Source organism: Pagrus major, chromosome 2, assembly GCF_040436345.1.
Source record: "Pagrus major chromosome 2, Pma_NU_1.0".
In the NCBI taxonomy this organism is placed as follows: Eukaryota; Metazoa; Chordata; class Actinopteri; order Spariformes; family Sparidae; genus Pagrus; species Pagrus major.
Genome location: NC_133216.1, coordinates 33,976,207 through 33,985,546, shown reverse-complemented (window position 1 = coordinate 33,985,546; position 9,340 = coordinate 33,976,207). Strand labels below are relative to the sequence as shown.

At 40.0% G+C, this 9,340-nt stretch overlaps 1 protein-coding gene across 2 annotated transcripts in view; it reads left to right on the top strand.

The window, feature by feature from the left end:
- The window catches only part of myo18ab (myosin XVIIIA b), a 210,286-nt gene that overhangs the window by 53,680 nt on the left and 147,266 nt on the right, over positions 1-9,340 (top strand). The window lies entirely within an intron of this gene.

Genomic DNA, 9,340 nt, shown 5'->3' with positions numbered 1-9,340 from the left:
TAGCTCCCCTCCACCTCCTCCTGCTCTCGTCTCATTCATCACAGCCCATGACAGCAGATCAGCCAACATGGCATTCTCATCTCGCTTTTCCTTCTGGGAACAAAAGGGAAGTCTCATTTGGACATTTCATAACGCTCTCACACTGCATGGTGTTCCAATGTTTTACACTGTCTATTGACGTCTTTAGATACATGCGGCCTGCATCACACTAAGAATTTGATGGCTTTAACTCATATGTTACCGTTGTTACCCCATTTGCTGTCCCATTGTACCACTTGTGCACTTACAATGCAGAAGTTGCATCATTTTCTTCAAATAGTAGGACTGAGTGTACTTCTAATGAAAGAGATGTTTGAAGTGCAAAAATCTTTTCTATGCAAAAGATGGCTGTCAGATTTTTCACATATTTTGAGGTTTGCATGGTGTGTGGTAGACAAAGGCTTCATGTAGTGTCAAGGTTTTGATCTTTCTGTCTTCATATCAACACATTTAGATCAAGGAAGAGAACAAGCCAGAAAGCAAAAGTGTAAGTAAATTCTGTCCTTTATTAGTCAGTGGAGTACATGTTGTATATTTCGGGCAGTCAGAGTCATGACGTTATTAAAGCATTTTTAGTCAGTTAAAATCACCCAGTTCTCCAAAAGGCTATGCGCTGTCTGAATAAAGATATGACTGAAGACCCTCCAGCTAGTCTTGGAGGGTTCTAGAAAATTGTGTCAACTATTACTTGTGCTTATAAGAATATTTTCTGCAGTTAATTGCATACTGTAAGCAGCAGGTCATTCTCCTAGACACTCTGGCTTCTTTATTGCATCTTAAGTGCCCTGCAAACCTTACTAGTACAGAATACCTATTGTGAGATTTCAGGGTTCTTCTTCCAGGAGTCAATGAGGGATGTAATAAGCAACTGGCTGCTCTTCTACACAGTAGAGGTGTGAATCTCACATTTTGATTACAAAGGGATGAACCAGTACAACACAATTGCTATCTTTATCTGTTTATGTTTAACCACCCAAATAATCTGTATCTGTACTTGGAAGGGGCGGGGCTTAAACTGAAAGTTATTGATTTACACCTGAAATTGATATGGGTTGATCATGAGTTGCTATTCTTAAAAAACAACAACAATTTTTGTAGTTCTGGATTAAAATAAAAAGTCGAGTCAAATGGATCTGTGATGTAAATTGAACAGCAGTGTGCGCCTGATTTTATAAAGCTTAAAGATTCTGTTTTATCATCAAAGGGTTTGAGGGGGTAAGAGTTAGTCTTAACCTATTTTCTATTACTTGTCTTTAATAACTGTTGTGCACAATGACGGCAGACAATTTCAGCCCAATGTAGTATACCAATACTTTGAATGTTGTTATCATAAAGACATGATGCTTGAATTTTCTTTCATCATTACCATCCTTATACCTCCTCTCTTTCCTTCTATGAGTAGCCAGACAGTAGTGGGCAGCTCAACCAGGCCAAGTCAGTGCCAGCTCTAGACCCTGGCAGTCGGTTATTCCGAGCAAAAAGTCCCCCACCAGTTTCCTCTGCGGAATCAGCAGCCCGGGTCAGGAGTCCCTCCCCACCTAAAGTCAGGACACCTGTTAAGTTGCCACAGCGCTTCAAAAGCCCTGAGCCGCCATTTAAGACAGAAGAGCAGTTGAGGAGTCCTGGACCACCACAAGCTGCTCTGGGCCCAGAGCCGGTTATGAACAGGGAACGAGAACAACATGGCCTACTTGGCAAAAGCGTGGTCAATGGTACCACCACCAATAATATCAAACTTCCAGGCACCACCACAAACCAGATGGATACTACAGATGACCAGGGTGTGACTCGTAAAAAAGTAGTGAAGGTGGTTCGTCGTGTTGTCAGGAAGGTACTTCCCACAGAAGAGGATGAGGTGTCAACACAACAATCAGGCAAAGCTCTAGAAGTAGCCAAGCATGATGCTGAACCAGTTGGAGCAGTGCCAACACCAGCTTCATTGTCTAAGCCCCCAGTGATGTCAGGGTTCTCTTTTAAACATGATGTCATCAAAACAGAAGACAAAGATGACATTTCACGAGGATTGACGAACTTAATGGTCAGAGGCAGGACAAGAGAGCCCCGCCCACGAATACGCAAGGATGAGCGACCTGAAAAAATAGAGTTAGAGAAGAAAAGTGAGAAGAAAGAGGAAAAAGTTGAGCCGGAGGAGACAAAAGAGGAGAAGAAAGAAGATAAATCCACCCTGAATCCACAAGAGGTCAATCACAAAGCTACAAGCTCTGGTCCAGTTATATTGGAAGTCAAATCTCCTGTGGTTGCTGTAAACCCTAGCAGCATGGCTTCTGAGCGCTCCGCTCCAACTTCTTCTAAATCAACTCATTCTAGACCTTCATCTCTCCCACCGATTGTTGGCTTTATCCCAGCTCCCAAGCCCTCACCCTTGTCTCCACCTCCTGGCTTCATACCTGCACCCAAAACAACTTATGCCACAAAACCCACCCAAACAAATCTTCCTTCTACCACCTCAGTGGCCCACAAACCTCTCTCCCTCTCTCTTCCATCACGTTTCATCCCAGCTCTTAAACCCTCTCCACTCGCAACTCCTAAGAGCCCTCAGCCTCCCCTCCCCAATCCTGGTCTAGTGTTTCCCCCTCCAGGCATCATCCCTATTCAACAACCTGCTGTCAGTAAGCAAGAGGTAGAGTGTCCACACTTAGCATGTCTGGTCAACTTTTGAGACTTTGGTTGGAAAATGCATGGCCGTTTGAAATGCATGTTTGAAAAAAAGAGTACTGTGGAGCTTGCTTCCAGACAACACATATACTTAACCATAGTCTATTCAACTGTCTAACTTTTTGGTCTTTATTATTCTGCCAATGGGGCTTTATACTGGCAGACTGGCAAGACTTCTATTGTTCTTTTTGTCTTTTATTAATGGGAACAAAGCTAGTCCTCTGTTGTTGAGTGCCTGCTACTAGGCACCTCAACAGTAGTTGGTAAGGGAGTAGGAACTGCTTGTGTACGTCCAGACCACAATTTTGGTGTGACCTTTCTGTCACAAACCTTTGATTTCCTTCTCAACTTGCTAATTTCCTCAAAAACTTGATTTTGCTGTCAAATTAGCAAGTTGTTTATTTGTACTTTTTGAGGTTTTGCAGATTTTAGGAGCTTCTTTTCTCTAAGAGATTTATGAGTTTTAAACACGTGTGTGTGGAAGAGTTTACTATCAAAACAGGGAGAACAGTTGTTACTTTTTTTTTTTACTCATGAGATCACACATAGCTGAATGAAGCTTGTGAGCCTTGTTTACAAAGGCACCTGTCCCACCAGAGACCACTCCAAACCAGGGACATCAGTAAACTAGCATGTTTAGTCACTTACAGGAGACTGATGAAGAGCCAATTACTGCAATGCTGCATTCTGGGAGAGGAAGTCAAAGCAAAACCCATAAACAAGCACAGATGACACAACTTACAAGGAACTCAACAGATCGCAAATGTTGTAACAAAAAAGCAGTCTTGGACTCTTACTAATTTAGTGCAGCTAAGTCCCCACTGGGTCTTAGTTTAATCCAAAATACATACTACATCTGACCACTACAGTAACTTCAAGAATCTGCTACTAGATTTTCAAACCATTAACTCTGTCATATTTTTGGATTGCGGTATGTAGCAGATCTGAAATCCACCATAAAAAAATCAAAAACCACAAAACTTTATTTGCAGGAATGATATTAAGTTCCTTGAGACAAATCTTTATGACATGCATTCAACCTGTAATTTGTACTTACTGGCATGATACATTACAGTTAGTTTTAGTTTTGGGTTAGGGATACATAAGGAGAGGCATTTCCCCACTCTTTAAAAATATTCTGGCTCACTGTACTCATCCACTTGCTTGGCTTTGTATGCTTCAATTTGTGTCTTGCAAATATTTTTTTAACCAGACAGTTTTATAATTGTGTGTGGGAATTGTTGATTTTCACTTGTGCACGCTGTTTCATGCACTTTTTGACGTTTGCTCCCTATTTGGGATTACTACAAACATGGTCTTTTTGAATGTGATTCCACAATTACCCATTTGTAAAGTTGATGACAGAAGTGTGTTTGTGGACAGGGCAGTTGTGGCTGACATGATGAGGGTCTTTAATTTGTAAGAGGAATGAATCACATATCCATATTAGTCCTGTCAAAAATATCAATTCTGAATATTTTAAACTGTTCAATACTCATTTTCCACAGTATCGGTACTGATGCCCGCTGTGCTTTCTGGCTCTTTCTTCTCTCTGACAGCGAGTCCACACAGGCACACAGGCACACACACACACACACACACACACACACACACACACACACACACACACACACACACACACACACACACACACACACACACACACACACACACTGCTGCTGTGTCCACATAGGCCTGCCTCCTTATATAGTATATTACCTTAAATTGCCGTTGTGCTTAACACACAGAACACAAGCCTTGTTATATTTATCTTTTAATAAAAATCTAAAATTTTATGCCCACAATGTTATGTCAATTTTTTCCCATGGTATCAAACATGGTATTGAAAATCGATAATTTTCAAGGTATTGTATCGAAGGAAGAAAGTTCAGTAACATGAGAATACTACTCCATATGTTTTCTAACTTTTGTTTGTGTGTAGTCATGGCCTTTGCTGCATCTTTATCAGTGGGCTGAGTGTAAATGTGTTGCTGCTTTGACCTGTAGGAGGCACCGCTCAGTCCCACAGAGGAGGCTCAGAGACGGCTCATGAGGATCTTCAGTGCCCCTGTAAATGCTGCTAACATCTGCATACCCCCAAAGTCCCATCACACAGACACACACACACACGCACACACACACACACACACACTGGCTTTAATGCTCTAACTCCTACTTTTCTAACCATCTTTCTGGCTAACATGCAATTGTATTGCGCTCTTACTTATTGCACTCTTACTTATCTTTTTACTATGTGTGCTTTCAAAAGTCCATTTTCAGTTTCTGAGTTGAATATTTGGACTCATTATCTTTGCTTGTTTTTGTAGACTCATTAGAAAGTTTCCTATTCACACTGGGGATATCACGATTAAGTAGTTATTGGCTCAGGACTGAGTCTCATCGATATTGAGTATCTACCCCATAGAAAGTCCTAATACATCCAATACTTCTGTCTAAATGTTGATCAAATATATATCTGACACACTGAAATAACAGCTGCAACCTACTAAATCTGAAACACCCATATTTTCTCAAGTCAGTTTCTCCAAATATTGCAGGTCCTGATTTTAAAACTATTAATTTTATGAGCTAATATTATTTATATGACATGAATAAAAGTTTAAATAGAGAAAAACTCCTGGAATTTACCTTTTGTCAGTCAGCGTTAATCAGCTTGTTTAGCTAGAGAAGAAATTTCATTCTGTTGGAGTTGTTGTAACTACAGAAACACTCAACAGTGGTATTACAGAGTGGAGGTGCTAATCCTACAAATTATCTTTGGTTGAGTAGAAACACTGGCTGCAGAGAGCATACAAACCTGACATCAGACAAGAATGTTGGGCTTGTCGTTAAGTCATTTACAGAATTGCCATTAATTAGTGACAGTTGGTATGATCCGCTACCGGCAACATTTGTCATTTTAACTGGTAAAATCAACGCTCGTCACCAGCTTAAAATGAAGAGATGCTACCTGGTTAGGGCTTTCTGATTGTGTTCTCTGCTCTCTGGTCAGAATTTTGTGAACCTATGTATTTTGCCAAGCTGCATGTTATAGTGACTTGCATCCGCATGCCCAAATAATTTGCAATGCTTTATCGCCAGTCCACACTCCCTTAAAATCACTCAATTTTGTGAGTTGTTTTCTTAGGAGAAGTTTCATAACCTTTTTGAAACGCTGTTAGTGGCATTAGTGGAGCATGCAACATGATTTTGGATTCTGTGATTGAATGTTTCTTACTGAAATGCTCACTGAGATTCATAGCTGACTTCTCCTCTTTATTAAGGCCACATACTTTGTGTTGTTATCAAAGAACCCTTTTCCACCGTTCACCAACCACACCAGTACATCTCCATGTAGTGGTCATTTGTTCTTTTCGATTTACAGCACTCCACTTTGGATCCAATCTTCAGCTTCATAGTACATTCTCCTTCTAGTAAAATCTTACTAATGTGTCACTCTGACAGTTAACAATAACTGTATGTGTTTAAACTCATCTGCAATTCCAAAAAACATTGTCATTTATCTGTATTCCAATATGCTGTCAAGTTTCCATGCTCTGGCTTTTTTCTTTTATGCAATGCATTTTCTTTGAACAAGGTTCCACATTGACCTTGTCTTCCACTGTCTTTCATTATTCCCCACACTGTCTTTCCTTCTCTCCATGCCTTACTCACTGGCTGTCGTTGTCATTCTGTGGCTTCTTTGTGGCTAAGCTGGAGCCGGCAGTCAGTGTTTCATCTTCTGTCCAAGCCTCCATCCCTGCCGCCCCACAGCCCCATGGCTCCCTTCAGGTACTGCAGTCCTCCAGTCCTCCTCTGGGCCTCCTAGCTGGAATTTGTACTCGTGTGGCTTGTCGGAGTGTAAGGCCCAAAATCCTTCCCCCTCTTTTTCTCCATTTTTCCTTTCCTTCAGTATTTGTATTTTTTTGGTAGCCTTGCTGTGATAATAATCCTGCTTGTCATTAGTAGAGAGTTTTGTCTCATGGTCTTCAAGACATGCTAAGGATTAAATCAAGGGAAAACAGTGACTTTTTTTTCATCATCTGGCATAAATTGAACCACATTTTAAAGAGATTACCTCTATGAATGGTCTGGGATTATTGTCTCTGTTCATTCATTACAGAGAGAGCTGTAGGACATGCTTAACTTAGATCTTTCATTTGAACGTTGTAACCTTATATGCTTGAAAAGAAAATCTATACCTTGTGGACATTTTCATCACCGCCTGCTGGGTAGAATGACTGACTGCAAAACAAAGCAACAACTCTTAGCTGATGCATTGATACATTGGTGATAACCTTCTTAGGCAACAAGGCTAACTTTTGCTTAATTTCATTGCTTAAATAAAACACCTTTAGAGACTTTTTACAGAGCTAAACAAGATCCCCTTTTGCTTCAGCACTTTATGCTGAACTGGGCTAAACATGTCCTGAACTAATGTTTGTATTGGTAGAGATTAAAGACAGGAAAATGACTGTCCTTTACTCATCTGATCATGGCGTTGCAGCTATTATATTTTTAAAATTAATAGTTTAGTACCTCCCCAATTTTACCATATTGAAAAGATCCACTCTGCGCTCTTTTCAGTGCAGTGTGTCAGTGCTTCATTATCAAATCCATTCCACTTGCATATTGAGAGAATGTCCAAATCAATGAAATTCCTCACCATGTTGTCACTGCTACCTTGCACCCAGGCAGATTGACACTTAATGTGCACACACATACACATGAGCAGTGATAATTTTATCTAGTTATCAAGCCTTGAAAAGTTAAGGTGGTTCACACACTGTTGCTACAAAAAGCGTTGAGCACAGAGAGTATACTCCGTAGGAGAAAGAAGAAACATGACAGGAAAGAGGAAAGTAAGATGGCAAGTGAGACTAAAAGAAAGGGAAGTAAAGAAGGTACAAGGCAGGGGGGAAACTGTAATCTTTTATTTTGTATTATCTTTGAATCTTTTAATTGTTACTGCAGTTCAACCTTTACGCTAATTAATATAACTTGGCACCTGATAATTGTTTGAGGTTGTTAACATTTTTTGAAATAATAAGCAGCAAAAGTCACTGTTTGTGATCAATTGTGTCACATTGATTTAGATATTTCATAAGATGTTTTTGCTCTATGTGTTGAATTTTAGGTTATTGGCTATTTTAAATATCAGCAAATATGTATTTTAAGCTCCAAAAAGTACAGTATATTAGGCCTGTGCCACAACGCTGTTATAAATTAGTCATTGAATCAATTTCTTTACTTTAGCTTTTTAATCTCTTTAAATATGTGACATGTGGCCAAACACTTCCTCTGGATGAAATAAAATGGCACCCATGATTTTTCTAATGCTAGTATAGCCAGATAAAAGCATCAAACAACCTTATAAAAAGCACTACAATACATGAAATGACATTACCCTTAAAATGTTCTGAGGGAAAACCCCCAAACATTGGTTAGAAGCGCCCACCCAAATTCTATATGCCTCATACGCCCATGCATCTGATGGTTTGACAGCAAACCCAAACCCACTGTTGACTCATAAAGTCTACTTCCTGAACAGTCATTGAGTTTTTTGTCTCTTGATATTGGAGACCAAAGAGTGAATTATTCAGTCAAAAGCTTATTGGCAGGTCTTTCTTTGTATTGTCATCGACAAGAGCTACAATTTGTAACACAGTGGCATGACGTAACTGCGTTTTTTCATCATACATCAGGCTGATAGAAGCTACCTGCATGGATTTTATATTAAAGATTGGCATGGTGATGGAGTGGTACATTTTGAGACATGCATGTGTGACATTTCCACTCTTGAAGTGAGTGTGGTATGACTAATTTTTACATTCCTATACTCCTTTTTCATTACTCAAACTCTCGGTGTTGTCATGCAGCAATTTTATTTCATGAATCTGTAAACACTTTACCAGTACAAGTGTAATATTCATATTAAGTGGATTATAACGGTAAATTCCACTCTGTTCAGAAGCATTAACACAGTCTACAGCTACGCAGATGACCTTCTATTTATCTGTGTGCTATCTCTTTATCTGTATATGTGTATGCATACCATTTATTGCTCATATATAACTGTGACCTTTGACCTTTTCATGCTGGCCAAATCACCAGGGATCAGTGGAAGAGGACCCTGTGGTCCTCCTTCAGGCATCTAATGCTGCAGCTAAGCAGTCCCAGGTCTGGCCTGCACTGTGCCTGAGTGTTCATTCGCCACCAGCTCATCCCATGATCACCCTGCACTATGAAATGTTGTGCTGTGTTGTGCTCTCTCCCTTTGCTTGTGAAGTGCAGTTTGTCTTGTTCACTTTTCCCATTAAAGTTATGTGAATCTAAGCAGTCATCAATAGCTCTAACTGGAAAAAAACGTGACTTTTCTTCACTGTTAATTCATTTATTCTTTTTATTTATCATTGTTGTGTTCCTCACTTTATCCCCTTTGTGTTCACCAAACCGAAGTAATCCCTGGCATTTTGGTTACCAGGGTTGCTGTTGAACCCCCTTCACTCACCCCTGAGCCTTGATATTTTGAAATTTGTCTGGTTTGAAATTTCTTGCACACATTCTTACATACCACCCTGAAGGAGCATGCAGTGCTCAGTGGACTGTGAGACTTTTCAGTCCA